Raw genomic sequence first — 19,782 nt, forward strand, 5'->3', positions numbered from 1 at the left:
TTTCTAAACTATGGGTCAAACCAAGTAGCAACTACCAGCCTCATATTGAAATGTTCATGATTGATATATACTTGCATATTGAAAAAAATGATCATATGTAGAAACAAAACACTGAGTAGTTTTCTACAAGAGAAGAAATTTGAGTGGTGAATTTGAACAACAATGAAAAAGTAGGGGAAAAAAGTAAAAAAGAAGGAAAAAGGAAATAATTTACATCAAAAGCTTCAAACTAATTTTTCATATATGAGTTTTTCAGATTAGGCCGGTAGTAGTTGGCTGCTACCTGCAACCTACGGTAGTAGAATGCCATGTTGAAGATTATTCTAGACTTCCACATAATAACCCCAAGTAGTAGAATGCCATGTTGAACCCAAAAGCACTAAACAGTACTTAATAGTTACTAAAGGTAGTATTTGGTAAAATCATATATTATAAAGCAAAGATAAGGTTGAGCAAGAAGTGGTACTTATAATCTGGTGGCCATCCAATCTGAATGTATGAGATGTGTGCAATCATGTGCCAATCATTGTCTTTCTCCTTCTCGCATCCCCTCTGTAAATGGAGACAACCATAGATTTGTAGACATTCAAAGTTTGTTAAGTTGCAACTTGGATGGCAAACACTCCACTAAAATTGGTTGCGCCACATTTGTAGCACAAAAATGAAAAGTTTGCAAATAAAATAACTATTGATTGACATTTAATATAAGCTTGTCGCTCACCTGATAAGCAGGCCAACCTGATTTTTAGTTCAACCACTAGCTGCCCTTTGCTTGATTTCCTACAACTGTATGAGGATAGCACATGTGCTGCCAGGCCCCTTCTCCATCTCATATGTTTGAGTCTCACTTGCATTCCTTGATGAAATTGTGGTGTTTAAATGTTCTGTTTGCTAAATAAATCAGCCAACCATAGAAAGCAATCCACTAACAAAAAAGGGGCTAGTTGACAATGCTCAAACATAATATATATGACATATACAGGTTTTCAATTAGCATAAATATGGGAGGTATTACACAATGGGCTTTTTGGTTGGGTGCAAGTAAAACACAATACACAAAAACTCCTTGTTGAGTCATTTCATCAAACAGTTTGCGTGCATGAAATACAAGAGGTATTACACAATGGGCTTTTTAGTTTTTACTAGTGGAGCCATTGTTCGGTGACCTAAAATGATGGTCCATGCACCAAAAATCTGAAAAGGGTGTTTGTAAAAAAAAAATAAAAAATAAAAAACACTATTTTCCAAATCCATAAATTCCATACTGATAACAACAACTTGCAAGATCAAAACACTAATTCCCAAATCCATCGATCTCGCAATAAAACCATCAAGAAAAGAAATAAATCAAAACAAAATTCTTGTAATTCAATCTGACCTAATTCTTCTTCTTTGCAAAGATCTCATTTGGCACGACCTTAAGGTGCTTCATCTGCTTTGACTTGGTGATCTTCTTCAACCTTGCCTCTTTTCATCTCCATCTCAATCAGCCCCTGTCGCCAATACCCTTCTGACCTGGTCATCTTCTCTGATCTGATGGAGATGGGTGTTGCCCTGTCTTGTGATGATGGCGGTTCCGCTACCAAAGATGAGAAGAATAACATAGAGAGAGAGAGAGAGAGATTCAGTTTTGGGAGGAGGGGGTTTTAAGAGTAATGGGCACGGTGAAAACATAGAGAAACTTTCATTCTCCCGGGCTATCAAAGAATGGGCACGGATTGGGTAATACCCTATGTAGAGGCAGAGATGGACGGTCATATTAGGGGCTCTGTGGGCCCATCGTGGTGTATTTGATTTATCCACTCCGTCCATTTATTTTAAAAGTTAGTTTTACGGAACCATACCAAAAAGGATGCATATCGAATGCTTAAGAGGATCCCACCATGATCTATTTGTTTCATCCATGTCTTCCATCCATTTCTCAACATAATTTTATCATCGATCGCAAACAATGAGCATGAACTAAAGCTTGGGTGGACCACACAATGTGAAAAAAATAGTGATTGGGATGTCCACCATTAAAAATCTGGCTTTCCCAAATAATGATTTGAAAATGCTAATGGATGGCATGGATGCATAATACATGCATCAAGGTGGCCCCCACAATAACCCGGTGAATGCATGTGGTTTATTCGTGCCATCCATCCATTTTACCATATAATTTTAGAGTATGAGCCAAAGTATGAGGCAGATCTAAAGTTTGAGTGAACCCCACCACATAAAACAATTGGGATTGAACGCCTACCATTAAAAACTTCTTTAGGCCATAGAAGTTTTTGATCAAGCTAATATTTATGTTTTCCCTTATTCCATGTCTATACTAACTTATAAACAGGTTGGATCTCAAATAAACATCATGATCGGCCCTACGAAGGTTTCAATAGTGGGTGTCACTATCCCGCTCTTTTCTATTGTGGGGTCCACTTGAACTTTGGATCTACCCCATCAGTCAGATGCACCATTCCATTGTGGCCATGGGTTTAAAAATAAAGTACATTAACTTGAGTGGGCCACACCATATACTATAGTTGAGAGGGGTTACCCTCTCATTAAAACATTCATAATCATTTATTAGGCCCACCTAGATGTGGTTCACAGATCCAGCCCATTCATTATGTAAATGATGGGTAATACCAAGTTTCAGCCACATCCAAAGCTCATGTGGGCCCCACCAAGTGCTTTTATATCCTTTAGGGATGTCTTCACATAGTTTTAGATGTTATGGCCCACCTTAGTTTCATATACGAAAAGGTTTTTGGGATATCTCATAACCTAAAAGAGACACATCAAATGCATGGTGTTGATGTTCTACACACATGATGGTGGGGCCCATACAGATTGACCTCATGGGAAGTTCCCATGAAATCGACCTTATAGTACCATTTCACTAATTAGGTAACTCCTTCATGAACTGTGTAGAGCCTACCTTAATATATTTTGTGTATATCAATACTGTTCATATATTTTTCCATCATATTTTAGGATGTAAATCATAAGAACTTAGTAATCTCAGGTGGGCCATACCAATCAAAATAATGATGAATAACCATTAAAAATCTTTTAAAGACTACAAAAGTTTTGGATTAATTTGATCTTTGTAGTTTCCCTTCATCCAAATCTTCTTTACATAATCAACAAGTTATATTACAGATAAACACTATTAAAACCTTATGACATGCTATTTCTAATTTTTAATGGCAAGGCACTATATTACCACTTTTTCTGGTGGTGCGGTCCACTTAATATTTAAATCTACACTATTTTTTATACCTCGCCCAAAAATGGGCTGGAGAAACATATGGACGACATGGATATACAACACATCATCAAAATCTCACTTCTGTTATCGAACTTTTTTTTAAAAAAAATAAATAACAATCTCAATTTCTTTTTCGAAATGTTTTTTTTTCATAGTTGTCAAATTTTTCACAAATTTTTTAATATTTTCAATTTTCTTTTTAAAAATATCATTTTTTTTAGAAATCTAATTGTTTTTACAAATGATCAACTTTATTCAAAGTTCTTAAATTTTTTTATTTTTTCAAAATCTAGATTTTTATTAAATCACAGTTTTTTTAAAAAAATCTCAATTTTTCTCAAACTTTATTAATTAATTTTCTAAGCTTCTCTTCTTCTTTTTTTTTTCAAATTCATAAATTTTTTTAACTTCTCAATTTTGTTTTTCAGAATGTCAATATTATTTATCAAAATCTTGATTTTTTAATCTCAAATTTTTTTCGAACTTCATTTCCTAAAATTTTAATTTTTAATAAAGTAAGAAGGATATAGAGTGAGAAACTAATGGATGGCCTGAATACGTAATAAATACATTAAGGTGGCGGCCACAGTAACCCCACATTAAGGCATGCTCTACCTTGTGTGAGGGAGTCATGACGATGGAAGGGTAAGGTAGTTTTGGGCCTATAAGACAGCTAATGATCGTCTCTAATGCAGATAGTCTTTGATTGTCTCAAATGACCACTATTAGACAGCTAAAGACCATCTCTAATGCAGACGATCCCTGATCGTCTCAGATGACCACTATAAGATGCAAGGACCGTCTCTAATGTAGATGGTCTTTGACCGTCTCAGATGACCACTATAAGACGGCTAAGGATCGTCTTTAATGTAGATGGCCTCTGACCGTCTCAGATGACCACTATAAGATGGCTAAGGACTGTCTCTAATGCAGACGGTCTCTGACGATCTTAAATGACCACTATAAGACAACAAAGGACCATCTCTAATGCAGACAGTCTCTGACAATCTCAGATGACTGCCTATAAGACAACTAAGGACCGTCTTTTATTCCAGACGGTCTATAACCGTCTTTTCTAAACAGTTACTGATGGATTTTAACCTTCTTAAATGATGTGGATGTTGAACATTTATAAGACGATTTTGGTTTATATTAAAGACGGTTATGAGCCATCTGAAATTTTAGAGACGATTTATAGGAAGGGATTTTAGAGACGGTTCACAACCGTCTCAAAATTCATCTTATTTTTCCCTTTTTCACGTAGTGGAGAAAATTTGGAAAACTTTAAAGCTAAGAGTGATGAGAGAATATTCTTGGGTTATGCTCTTAATAGTCGAGCATATCATGTTCTTAACAAAGAATATGAGTGATTTAGGAATCTATTAATGTTGTAATTGACGATCACTTGATCACACCCTCACCAAGTCTAGATGATGATGAAATCAATATAATTGATGTACCCGACTCTTCATCAAAATCAGTTGATATTGAACGAAGATTAGTCAAAGACCATCCGACTGATCTAATACTTGGTAACCCTAGCACCGGTGTACAAACTTGAAAATAATTAGAAAATATTTGTAATTATGTCTATTTCACCTCTCAAATTGAATTGGCCAATATAAATGAAGCATCCATACAAGAAGAGTTAAATTAATTTGTCAGAAATGATGTTTGGTACTGAAAAGGGCTAGCTCTAAGTCCTAGAGGTGGGGTGAATAAGACCATGCTATATAAAAATAAATGTGAAAAGTAAAGGCAGATAACACAAATACATAATAAGATAACACAAGTAAATTGCAACCTCAAATGTACTAGTCTTATGAGGTTGATACAAACTTGGTTCTAAGGACAACCTAATACCAAAAACCAAAGGCTTATGGTAGGACAACCTTGCTAGAACATTGGTAAGTATCAAAAACTCAAACTAATAAAGAGGAAAATGAAATAAACTAAGTTATTACAACATTCACCACAAGTGCACAAAGTAAATTACAACATTCACCATAACACATGTACCATTGTCATCATCCAAACTCCAAGAATTATAGAGGTTCGTGTGTATACACCAACTATTTGCAAACAGCCACACAACTACTCCACTCCCAATATCCACACCCACAGGATACTGGCATTCACTATGAAATAAGGTTTTGCAAGGTTCACCTTAAGACCTTTACAATTGTGTTTTCAAATGGGCTTACACAATTACAAAAACCCCACTCTGAGATTTTCCTGGCTAATCTTAGACAAAACCAAAAGATGAGAATTTTCCTGGCTGAATCTCACAAACTAAAAAATACAAAAAATTAAAATAATACTTATCTGAAGATTCTTCTTCAATGTAGCCTGGTAGAACCTATTCCTTGTAGATGTAGATGTTCAATGATCAATCTCACAAGTGGAAGGGTAGGTCTAGATGAATTTTAAATTAAATCAACCTAGGGCTAGCTTGAATTTGATTTTAGATCTCAAAGGGTAAAGCAGAGTTCCCTTTTAATAGAATAGATTTGAATAAGGAGATCAATAAAATAAAATAGAAAAGCTATAAAAAAAATCTAAAATTACTAACCAAAATCTTCATAATAGTGGGGACTTATCTCTTAGAGTGATGGCTTGATTTGGAATGGAATGAATTGAAATCTGTGAGAAATGTCCTCAATTTATAGGCTGTAAATCGGTTCCCTCGACTGGTCCTAGCCGAACAACATTTTAAATTTCCTGGCGCGATCAAATAAAATAGACCCTCGACTATTCGAGTGGCTAGCTCGATTGGTTGAGCAGAGCGCTCGACTGGTCGAGTGAATAAAAATCGCATTGCTGGAGTTCAAGTCGAGTCACACTTAACTAGTGGAACTAGTCTCCATGACCAGTCGATCAGGGTACTCGATTGGTCGAGGAACTACTAGAAAATTCTGAGAATTTAGATTTAAATCTAGACTGGCTAAGAAAAACATTGGACTGATCGAGCCAGTGCCTGGACTAGTCGAACAAAGACTAGGACTAGTCGAAGCAAAGCCTAAATTAAGTACAATGACTCAAAATAAATATGTAATGTTAATGACCTAATTGTCACGCTCCAAACTCGGAAACCAGGTTCACAAAATTTTTGATTGCCGAATTTGGTGCCGACAGCCTCCGTAGTACCCCATTCTCAGCTTTCAACGTCCATACGCTAGATTCCAATCCTAAGATCCTACAAGGAGGATTTTTAATGTACATTTGTTTCATAACAAGCATAACCACAAGTTTACCCAAATCACAAAGATAACATCATCATCACATGTCCACTAATATAAACATTTGAATACAATGCTAAAGGGAAATATATATGTCGAAAATCAAAGCTTCAGAAGACAGCTGCACGCTCCAAGCTCAATGTTGCTGCAACTTAATGCCACATGCACGCATCTATCGTGCATAAGCTTATAAAAAACTTAGAGGGTGGTGAAAGTGTGTGCACAAGGTAAGTGCCAAGTATGTAATACAATGTCATAATTAAACGATATCAGGGTAAGCGAAAATACTGGCAATCCATAAATCGTACAATAACAAAGTAATGCAGAAACATACTAGTAAGTCCATGAATGCTATCAGCCATATCAAGGATATGCGATGCAAAAAATATAATAAGAGAATATCATATAATGAGGAAGCAATATAGATCAGCTATGCAAATGAGGAGTCATAAAGAGCCATATATCAGATGTCAAGGATTCAATACAATACGCAATTCCTGATGAGTTCACGAATATCGTCAGCCGTATCTAGGCCATGCATAAACATAATAACCCAAAATGCCATATTCCATGGATGTAATGTAATATGCAGTACTAATGGAATGACTATGCTGGAGTGTGAAGTTAGGATGATAGCACGTAGTATCGTAGGCTACGGGATCTACTACAAGGGACTTCTATCCAAACCAGTCCCATACCTAAATTTGGATAGTCAAACTCAATGTGGTAAACTCCTAATCTCAGGTTAGTCGCACGCCCCAACCGAAATCCTGACTATTGCAAAGGTACATATAACAAATAGTTACACACTACCAGCCCGAGTGGATAGTGAATGGATAAATGAATGAGTATGCAACTCCTGCTCAATAAGTCAATATATCAGTATTGTACATCTCTGGGATCATCACTGAGGTCTAGTACACTCTACGCCAGCTTACTGCCCCATCAAATGCACAATACAACTGGGTAAGTGGAAGAGACCTCACTACCTGCCTACTAATATCAGCCCAGCTCGTCAATAGCGAACCCATTTAGGAGCTGGTCAGACTCAGCCTAGCTATGCCTACTCCCTTAGGCAGGTAAGGCCACACCCCCTCCCAACCGACCACGACACAGTGGGAGACGCTGCCTATTGGTATATGGCCCTCATGCGCTTATATATATCCACTTAGTCTTGACGTTGGGGCATCCTTTGGTACTAAGAGGGTTTAGAAATTTTCACCCAAGGCTATCTATGGTGGCTCGATGCTAGTAACAGATTTTTTGGTGTCCCATCTGGCCATCCACAACATGACTGTGGAGGCTACGGTCCTAATATCATTAGGGCATACAGTAATCACCATCACATAATGCGAGATGCATGAGTCACGCAATCCAATCATGCATCAATCCTGCGCATACCATGTGCTCATGTGGGATAACTCCGCCTATCAGGGAGTCCCATAACAACCTGCCCAATGATATATGCAATGGTCAACCATATCTCATAACAAACATGTAAATGATGTGTATGGGCATGTATCATGATGCTATGTTGTCATATACCCATAATTGGTATCAATAACTGGCATCGACAATCGACCTCGACAATGTGGACATTTAACCAACATTGCCCCCAAGGAATGGCCCATATAGAGCCTAACATATAGTGGACCCACGACCTCACACAACGGCCAAATATACAACACCACAGGCCTCACTCAAGAGCTTAATACACATCACGATGAGCCTCTCACATGGGTTTAATATACATCACAATGGGTTCCATCGCCTGGCCCTCAAATGCACCACAATGGGCCTCATCACATAGGCCTCATATACATCTCATTGGGCCTCGACGATTAGCCTCAACAATTGGAAACAGCCTTGATAATCGGAATCGGCCTTGATGATTGGCCTCAACAATCGGACTCGCCCTCGACAATCGAAATCGGCCTCGACAATCAAAATCGGCCTGAACAATCGGCCTCGACAATTGGAATCGGCATCGATAAACGGAATCGGCCTCAACAATCAGAATCGGCCTTGATAAACATTCGGCCTCGATAAACGAAATCGACCTCGACAATCAAAATCAGCCTCGATAAACAAAATCGGCCTCGACAATCGGAATCGGCCTCAACAATCCACCTCGACAATCAGAATCGGCCTCGATAAATGGAATCAGCCTCGATAATCGAAATCGACCTCGACGATTGACTTCAACAATCGGAATCGGCCTTGACAATCAGCCTCGATAATTGGAATCGGCCTCAACAATCGAAATCGGCCTTGATAATCAAAATCAGCCCCAACAATTGGAATCGACATCAACAATCGGCCTCGACAATTGGAATTGGCCTCGATAAACAGATTCAACCTTGACAATCGGAATCTGCCTCGATAAACATTTAGCCTCGATAATCAGAATCGGCCTCGATAATTGGAATCGGCCTTGACAATCAGAATTGGCTCAATAATTGGAATCAGACTCGATAATTGGAATCGGCCTCGACAATCGGTCGAACAAGGCCTAAGGGAAGGTCACAATTCATTGCCCATCAATGTGGCCATTTAACCAACATTGCTCCCAAGGAGTGGCCCACATAGAGTCAAACGTATAGTGGGCCTATGGCCTCACACAATGGCCTAATGTACATCACGATGGGCCAAATACACGGGCCTAATATACAACACCATGGGCCATGACCCATGGTCCTCAAATACATCATAATGGGCTACGACCTAAGGGCCTCAATATACATCAAGTAGGCCGCATCAATGGCTGCACCAATGGTCCTTATATACAACGAGTGGGCCATATTAATGGGCCGCACCAATGGTCCTTATACACAACGAGTGGGCCGCATTAATGGGTCGTACCAATGGGCCTCATATTCACACATGTGAGCCGCATCATATGATCCACATATACTTCACAATGAGCCGCTCACACAGGCCTAATATACATCATAATGGGCCTCTGACATGGGCCTAATATACATCACAACGGGCCTCTGACACGGGCCTAATATACACCACAAAGGGGCCACATCCCATGGGCCTTAACTATATCACAATGGGCCTCAACCCATGGGCCCTAAATACCTCTCAATGGGCCTCAACCCATGGGCCCCGAATACATCACAATGGGCCTCAACCCATGGGTCTCGAATACCTCTCAATGGGCCTCAACCCATGGGCCCAGAATACATCATATTGGGCCTCTCAAATACAACAAGTGAGCTACACTACTTAGGCCACACCATCCACACCATTCATCTATTTTTTTAGAAATCATTTTTTTAGAGTATTAAAAAAATGAATCATATCAAAAGATCATATGGACCATACCACAAATAACAGTGGAGATAATGATTTTTCCACTGTTAAAACCTCAATGGGCCCACCATAGAGTTTATTTTTCATTCAGTCTATTTATAAGGTCACAAAGACCTGGATTTAGAGGAAAAACAAATATCATATTGGTCCAAACTATATAACCCATGGGTTTTAATGGTGGACATTTAAACCCCCTGTTTTCTGTAATGTGGTCCACCTGATAACTGCATCTGTCTTATTGTTAGTCTCAAGCCCTAAGACGGGCTCGCCATATACCCTTGTTTTCTGTAATGTGGTCCACCTGATAATTGGATCTGTCTTATTTTTAGTCTCAAGCCCTAAGACGAGCTCGCCATATGAATGGACAATTTGGATATAACGCATACATCATCTAGTGGGTCCATCTAGATGGATGGCTAGGATGAAACATGTACATCGTAGGTGGGCTCTACACAACACTTGCTGATGCTAAGGCAGCATCCAACGGCTAGGACCCACCGTCTGAGTGGAAGGTGAGGATGCAACCCATATACGGTGGGGTCCACAGGACTGGTGACGTCACTGCATAGCTGGTGGGTTCCCACGTCCAAATGGACGATGGTATGAAACCCATCTAGGGTCCACAGAACTGGTGACGTCAATGCACCAACTATATGATATATAGCAGGAGTATTTACACCGTCCATCCTATCTGCCATCAAGTGGGTCCTACGTAGGGCCGATAGATATATATATATTGTGTATATATATATGTTATATAATAATATATTATATGTATATATATAAAGGAGGGGTACTGCCCTGATCCACCGTCTAGATTCATCTGCACGGTATGGCTATACATGATAAAGGTGGGTCCCACGTGGGAGTGGCCCACCCAGATATATGTTAATATATATATATATATACACACACAACAAAGATTGGTCCAACATCGAGAGAGTCTGGATGCAGGATGGACGGCTAGATTTCTCACATGCACTGGGGTGGGTACACGTGGTGTGGCCCACCAGGGATCTTAATCAGTGACGTTTGTGTTTTGCCTAAGCAACACACACACACACACACACATATATATAGTGGGGTCCACACCAAAGGTCCACTCTTCTTATCAAGCTGATATATGAGTTTTTCGTTTAATCAAACCCATCCAAATGGACTGCCAGGTGGGCCCACTCGGTGGATGGCATGTATGAAATACATACTTCATGGTGGGCCACACACACACCATCCATATAAGAGAGAGAGAAAGAGAGAAAGAGAGGGAGAGAGAGAGAGAGAGAGAGAGAGAGATGGTGAGATGGAGGGACCTTGCCAGTATGGGCCCCTCACTTATACAATGCATACATCAAGTGGGTCCCACAACAAGTGGGCCCTAAAAGAAAATTGAAATTAACAGTGGATCACCCACATTAGGCCTCCTTTTTTAGCTCCTTGGCTTCAATCTTGATGTAGGTTGATGAAGATTGGAAGGTTAAGATGGTAGATGAGAGGGTAGGAAGGTGGGCCACACTTGGCTTGGGAGACTTGGAGAGCTTGGACGTTGGAAGCTCTCTTGGGAGTTGGAGAGTTGTTGTTAGAAGAGAGTAAGAGAGAGGTGATGGATGAAAAGGGATGGATGGAATGGTTGTTGTAAGGGATGGGAATTAAAAAGCGTGGGTTGGGTTGAAATTCGTGTAACGAAGGTATGGGTGGGGAGAGAGAGAGTTGACTTGTGATCGTGTAACGAAGGTATGGGTGGGGAGAGAGAGTTGACTTATGAGGGGGTGAGGTGGCATGGGGTATGGGTGATGTACTTGAGATAGGGTGTGTACTTGATTGATTAATTGATGGGACATGTTGTAGAGATTCTCTCAAAATTCACAATGTGCGGTGTTTCTTCTGAATGAACGCGGGCCCACATCTCCTCACATGGGTATCGTATCGGTGTGCGAGACATGGTGTTGGAACCATGGCCACATCACGGTCGCTAGGGTATAAGTTTCGGGTTGTTTGATTTATAGGACTCGGCTTAGGATCACGCACAAACATTGAATATAGGTCGAGGGTTGTCGAAATTCGACCGGGAGGACCGCGGAAGCCTACGGAACGGTACGGTCTAAGATACGGGTCTTACACTAATCCTAAGGTCTTTCTAGGGTCATGTATATGTTAAATGTGAGTATTGAAATTAAACCATTGGTCGCTTCGGTAGATAGGACACTTTGAAGCACATGAAGCTTGACCTGGAATTCTTGAACTTGTCTCGAACTTGTGTCTTGAGACTTGAGTAAAAGTACTTGAGCTTGTTCTTATGACTTGAACTTGAAGAAGTGTACTTGAGCTTAAATTAGAGATTTGATCTTAAGCTTTAACATAAGCTTGAACTTTAAGCTTGAGGAATGAAGTAATGATACACTTGAGCTTGAGTACCTTTACTTAATGAACTTCAACTTGTTGCTGCAGTTGAACATGCGAACTTGTAGCACATAACGTCGATGTAGATAACACCAAGCTCATCTTCAAATGAAGGTGAACTTCCCATCAATTTGAACTTGAAGGTGAACTTTCCATCTATTAAAACAAGTCAACCATACTGAAGTGTTTTGGCACAACAAAATTTGACAACTCGGGGTGCTAGATTTACAACTTAGCACTTACAATCACCCCCCCCCCCCCCCCCTTGTCAAATTGTGACAAAAGAAACTTACAGAAGATTAACCTATTCTAATACACTGATTCACTTCACTTAGTTCACACAACCACGAAACTCTCCCTCAATCAACTCCCCTTCAACTTAAGCTCAATAGAGACCTGTATTAAGAGATACATATATTCTATCCTCATTTATACATCTCATAACCACATTACCATTAAATAGATTAAGACATAAGCAATCAAATACCCAATTTCTCCCTCTTTTTGTCACAAAATGACAAAGGAAGAAAAAAATATGTGAAATGTGGTAGCTAATAAGTGAAGAGAGTCAGAAAGAGTGTGAAAGTAAGCAAATTAAACCATAATTAAAGGAGTATTAACGTCAAACAAGCTTAAACATGTCCAAAATTCAGAGTCACCAAGCACAGTAAAGTTAAGTGTAGTATTACAAGCCCAACAAAAGTACTCGAACTAATCAGAACTAGACGAAGAGGGAGGTGGAATGGATGGATCAATTTGGTGTAATCCCTTATTTATGTGTCTAAAATACTTATGAATATACTTCATTTGTTTATCTTGGGAAATTTTCAGTCCATCCACCTTCTCTTCCAGAGAGCGATGGCGCTCATCAAAACCAGAAAGCTGAAAATCAGGATTAACCTCAACATCATCAAATTCTAATTAATTAAAAATATCTTCCATATCGACTTTAGTTGGTAGTGCATCTTCCTCTCCAACTTCTTCTCTAACTTCTCCAGCATCCCTTTCAATTTGACCAGGTGCTAACCTCAAATTTATTTTGTTGATATTTGAGTTGTTGAAAGGTAAATGAGAAGTAGGAGCTTCTCCAAGTGGCATGACCACGCAACAGTGTAAAGCAAGAGTGGTCATCAAATAAGTGAAAGGAATATCACTATGCCCTAGATGAAGTCAAAATTGGATAATAAAATAGCATATTAAAGAAGGAAGACACACTGGAATACTGGATACAACTAAATGAAGAATACGCACCATGAAGGTAGTCAGTTCAGCCTTGTTACCAGATCTAGGATATACATTGGAAATAAAAATGTGATGTAATACTTTATATTTGGTCAACATTTGATTAGCTCGGAGCGCATTTCTGGAACTCCATTCCGAGTCCATGTTGCATAAATTTCTGGTTAATAAACGTCTTTTAGACTTATTCAATTTCTCAGCCAATGTTGGAATGGGAATTACTTCATCATTCACTGGAATCTCCATCAACCTAGAAATTAACTGATGATCTACTTTATAAGAGCCTTCTCTAAACATGATATAGAAGGTTAAATCTTCAATAGAAACATCACTTATGCATGCATACATTGCTTGTGCAATGGAGCGGTATGCCGATCCACCCCAATTTAGAATGTTACCCCATCCTACAACAACAAGGAGGAGAATAATGTTGAATTGAACATGATGGTTAACATTAATGGTCCACTCAACAATAATGTTGTGGAGACGGATATCCTACACATATTTCGGGTCCTCTTTGAGAGGTTGAAGAGTACGTGCCGAAATGGAACGAGAAGAAGAAGATCGAGTAGGTTTCTTCTCTAGTCTACCTTCCATTGCAAGAATAAACAAGAAAATGAAAGAAAGGATTTAAGAATTTCAAACCCAGCAGATTTTTTAGGAAGAAAAATCAAACCATAATAAAACTTGAAATAAATGCAAGATTCAAGCAAGATGAGACCAAAAGAGCCTAAATCCAAAAAAAAAAAAAAATTGAAAATGGACCACTTACATGCAAGAATCGAAGGTGGGTTCGGCGGGTCGGAGAAGGGGCTTGAGAAGAAGAAGATTTTAGAGAAAAAGTGCTTTTTCACCCTAAAAAAAGAGTTTGGACCGTGCACCACGATTGGTCAAGTACATGCTTGACCGGTCGTGCTATGACTGGTCGAGTATGTGCTCGACCAGTCATGAGAGCACAAAAATGCATATATTTTTATTTTTCTCAAATTTTAAAATGAAATAAACACATAAAAATACACAATAGTACAAGCATGTAATCATGAATATTTTAAGAAGAATTACACATACCAATATCCAATTTTAATTTGGAAAACCTGTTTCTGTCAAGTGGTTTAGTGAATATGTCAGCAATTTGGTTTTCAGTCTGCACAGTCTAAAGAAATAATTTTCTCTTCCACTAATTCTCGAATATAGTGATACTTAATGTCAATATGTTTGGTACGGGAATGCTGGATGAGATTTTTAGAGATATTGATTGCGCTAGAGTTATCGCAATATAATCAATGTGTCTTGTGCAATTTCGTAATCGTTCAACGTTCTTTTCATCCACACAAGCTGAGTGCAGGCATTTCCATCTGCTATATATTTAGCCTCAGCTGTTGATAGAGATACGAAACTTTATTTCTTGCTATGCTAAGAAACCAAATAGTTCCCAACATAAAAGCAACCACTGCTAGTGGATTTTCGATCGTCTACACTCCCAGCCCAATTAGCATCCAAGTATCTAGCCAATTGAACATTAGTATCAAGTGAATACCATAGACCTAAATTAACTGTACTTACAACATACCTAATAATCCTCTTGATAGCAATTAGGTGGGATTCCTTAAGTTCAGATTGATATCTAGCACAAATTCTTATGCTGAATGCAATATCAGGTCGACTCGTAGTTAAATATAACAGACTGCCAATCATACTGCAGTACAACCTAGGATCTACGCTCTTACCTGATGCATCTTTAGATGGCTTAAGAGTTGTACTCATAGGAGTATCAAAATGCTTACCACTTTCAAAACCAAATTCTTAACCAAGTTTAGAGCGTACTTGGTTTGAGAAATGAAAATACCATCTTTAAGTTGTTTTACTTGCAAACCTAAAAAGTAATTCAGTTCTCCCACCATACTCATTTCGAACTTAGACTTTATCAACTCTGAAAACTCAATAGATAGGTTAGAACATATAGAGCCATAGATAATATCATCAACATATATCTGCACTATAAGTATGTGTTCATTACTTTTCTTAACAAATAAGGTTTTATCAACACTCGCCATAATGAAGTTATGACTTAGTAAAATCTTAGTCGGCTTCTCATACCATGCCATGGGAGCTTGTTTTAAACTATAGAGTACCTTTTTCAGACGATAAACATGATCAGTGTGTTTAGGGTCTTCAAAACCGTTTAGTTGTTCTACATAAACTTCCTCATGTAGATCACCATTCAAGAAAGTACTCTTGACATCCATTTGATAAATTTTAAATTTTTTGAAACAAGCAATGGATATGAATAATCTGATGGATTCAAGATGAGCTACTAGGGAAAAGGTTTCATCATAATCGATCCCTTCTATCAGTGTGTACCCTTGTACAACCAGTCTAGCCTTATTTATTATAATATTCCCTAAGTCATCAGATTTATTTTTAAAGATCCACTTGGTTCTAATGATATGTTTATCATCCGGTTTAGGAACCAAATGCCACACATCATTTCGAATGAATTGATTCAGTTCATCTTGCATGGCTACAATCCAGTTTTCATCAGCAAGAGCCTCTTTTACATTAGCTGGCTCAATTTAGGAAGTAAAACACACATAATTGCATATAATTTCTAATTATTTTCATGTACACACACCAGTGAGAGGGTTATCTAGTATTTGATCAGTAGGATTGTCTTTAACTAATCGAAGTTCAGTGTTGACTTGAGTAGATGAAGAGTCAGGTTTATCTATAAAATTGACTTCATCATCTTCTGAACTTGGAGATAGTGTATTCATGTGATCATCGATAACTATATTTATGGATTCCTAAATGACACCAATCCGCTTGTTGAGAACATGATATGCTCGACTGTTTAGAGCATACCTTAGGAAGATCCCTTCGTCACTTTTAGTGTCAAACTTCCCTAAATTTTTGCAGTCACGTAAAATATAACACTTACTGCTAAAAACTTGAAAGTATTTAACTGTGGGCTTTTTATTAAACCATAATTCATATGTTGTTTTATCTCTTGCTTTTCTAATGTAAACACGATTAATTATATAACATGCAGAGTTCACATCTTCAGCCCAGAGATTTTTAGGTAACTTCATGCTATTTAACATAACATTGGCCATTTCTTGAAGCACACAATTTTTCCTTTCAACAACCCTATTTTTTTGTGGTGTCTTAGGTGCAGAAAATTCATATGATATCCCATGATCACTACAGAACTTCTCAAAATTGCTATTCTCAAATTTTGATCCATGATCACTTTGGTTTTAGAGATATTCATTTCCTTTTCAGTTTGGATACGCTTAAGTATCTTTTTTACTTCATTGAGAGTTTCAGACTTCTTTCTCATGAAAGATACCCATGTATATCTGGTAAAATCATCCACAATTACTAAAAAATATTTCTTTCCACCTTGACTCTCTGTTCTTGTAAGTCCAACGAGATGCATGTGGAGGAGTTCAAGTGGTTTAGATATGGCAAGGGAGTTCACTTCTTATGACTACTCCTTGTCTGTTTCTCAATTTGACATTCGCCACAAATATTATCCATTTTCTTAAATTTGGGTAGACCTCTTATTACATCGGCCTTGCTCAGTCTATATAGATTTCAATAGTGTACATGTCCAAGGCGTTTATGCCATAATTCGGTCTCATTGGTTTAGACCATGTAACATGATAATTTAGACGAGCTAGTATTCCTTACAATATAGCAATTTTTAGATGTTCTGCAACCATTCAATATCACACAACCTCTCTCATTAGATATCTCACAACCATGATTAATGAATTTCACACTATGTTTATTATCGTAGATTTGTGAAATACTTAGGAGATTATGCTTAAGTCCTTCTACGAATAAAACATTCTCAAAAGGAGGAAGGTTGAAAAGTTGAACCGTACCTTGGCCAATTATTCTGCAGTTGTTCCCATCACCAAATGTGACTGACTCATCAATCATTTCTTTGTAGTTGGTAAATAAATCTCTATCACTTGTATGTGTCTAGAGCAACCACCGTCTAGGTACCACTTTGATTGACTCGAGGCCTTGAAAGTGGTGTGGGCGACCAGACAAGTAACCTTTAGAACCCATTTCATCACCATTTTGGGTTTTAGAGCACTGTTGATTTTTCTACGCTTGTAGTTATTATTAATTCTACCATTCGAGTTAGTTTTCAGAAGCTCCTTAAGTAAATGAACAATCTTCTCAGCTAAGGGATTATAATTCTAATTTTTAAGATTGATATGGTTGATATTAGGTTTGGTAGCTTGAAAAGTTTTAGGATTTTTAAAACCATTTTGATTCAAGCTTTTCCCTTTTGAGTTGGAGGACTCTCCTTTAACAAACTTGGGAGTAGTATTCTTACTTTTTAGAGGTATGTTTTTATCATAGCCCAAACCCGATCTATCTCCACATTTCCTTGATTCGGTAAGTAAGTTTTCTAGTTTAGGGTCTCCTTGGGCATATTTCCAAGTATCCTTTGAATTCAAGAGAGAAGAGACTTCCATTTTTAGTTTTTCATTTTTCAATTTTAGGTTTTCAAGTTGAGATGTTTTGAAATCTAAATCACATTTAGTTTTTTTCAAACAATCAAAAATATGTGATTTTTCCAAAACTAAGTTTTCAAAGTCCTCTTTTAATTTTAGAAATTTTCCTTTTTGAAGTTTAAGTTTGACAGCAATCTTAAAACTCTGCCTTTATAGGGCATTGTAGGCATCCTGAAGATCATCTTTGTTTTTAGGGTCACTCAGATTTTTCATATTCAAATGTATCACAACTATCTGTGTAAGTGACTCTAGCTAGAGTCATTAGGGCCTTAACTTCACTTATAGATTCGGGTTTTGAATCATCTGACTCAGAAGAAGCTTCAGAGGAGAATGATTCATCCCATATAGCCAACATGCCTTTTCTCTTTGGCTTGTCCCTTTTAGGGCACTAATTTGCCAAATGCCTATATTCATGGCAGTTGAAGCATTAACTGTCGTTTAGTGATTTCCAATTTTTAGTTCTACTCTTTTTCTTTTCAGAGAGCTTTTAAAAATCAACTCTCTTTTTTACTTATGCAAATCTTATAAAACTTCTTGGCTAATAAGGCCATATCATCCTCTAAGTTTTCACAATCAGAATTACTATTACCATGAGAAATAGATTTAGATGATTTATGGGCTATTGACTTACCTTTAGGAGCCTTGAAATTTAACTCATAAGTTTGTAGAGAACCGACAAGCTCTTCCACCTTCATATTATCCATGTCTCGAAGTTCCTGAATGTTTGTCACCTTAAAATTGAACCTCTCAGGAAGTGAGCATAGTATCTATGCACAAACTTTACTTTTCGAGATGCTATCTCCAAGACCCCACATAGAGTTGACTATATCATTTAGTTTAGTATAGAAGTCCATGAATGATTCACTTTCTTCCATACGTATTTCCTCAAACCTAATGGTGAGGATTTGAAGCTTAGACTGTTTGACAATAGTCGTACCCTAGTGTGTCATTTCTAAGATATCCGAGGCTTGTTTTGCAGTATCACAAGATATAATTCTTTTGAACTCATCTGGTGATAGTGCACAAGTGATTGCATTTAAAGCTTTGGCATTGGCACTACTCTCATTTTTCGGAAGAGTGGTCCACATATAATAAGGTGTTTCTTTCACAATATTAGTTCCATCGAAGCCTAGAACTTCAGACGTAGGTGGGTTCCATCTAGTCACTGTGGTTTACCCCACGCTCTCATCGATCAACCTTAAAAAGATTCTCATCGATCGACCTTAAAAAGATTCTCATCCGGGCTTTCTAATAAGCATATTTGGAGCCATCAAATGGTGGTGGCCTAGTAATAGAAAGACTATCAAAATTTGACATATTAGGAGCTCGAGATCGCTTAGCTCAGGAAATTAATCCAATGGAATGATCTATTAGGCTCTGATACCACTTGAAAAGGGTGAGCTCTAAGCCCTAAAGGGGAGGGGGGGGGTGAATAGGACTATGCCAAATAGAAATAAATGTGGAAAGTAAAGGCAGATAGCACAAATAAATAATAAGATAGCACAAGTAAATTGCAACCTCAAATATACTAGTCTTGAGAGGTTGATACAAATTTGGTTCTAAGGACAACTTAACACCAAAAACCAAAGGATTATGGCAGGACAACCTTACTAGAATGTTAGTAAGTATCAAAAACTCAAACCAATAAAGAGGTAAAGGAAATAAACTAAGTTATTACAACATTCACCACAAGTGTATAAAGTAAATTACAACATTCACCGCAACACATGTACCATCATCGTCATCCAAACTCCAGGAATTATAATGGTTTGTGTGTGTACATCAATTGTTC

General features: G+C 38.0%; 1 long non-coding RNA gene across 1 annotated transcript; it reads right to left on the reverse strand.

Annotated features, from left to right (window-relative positions):
* Positions 1 to 354: 354 nt before the first annotated feature.
* LOC131235252 (uncharacterized) lies at positions 355 to 1,589 on the reverse strand. The gene is made up of 3 exons (XR_009166021.1): positions 1,379 to 1,589; positions 722 to 884; positions 355 to 552 (listed from the first exon to the last, which is right to left on the reverse strand). It is a non-coding gene; the product is annotated as an uncharacterized LOC131235252 (long non-coding RNA).
* Between the last annotated feature and the right edge of the window lie 18,193 nt (positions 1,590 to 19,782).

This window comes from Magnolia sinica, chromosome 19 (genome assembly GCF_029962835.1).
Source record: "Magnolia sinica isolate HGM2019 chromosome 19, MsV1, whole genome shotgun sequence".
NCBI classification, from domain to species: Eukaryota; Viridiplantae; Streptophyta; class Magnoliopsida; order Magnoliales; family Magnoliaceae; genus Magnolia; species Magnolia sinica.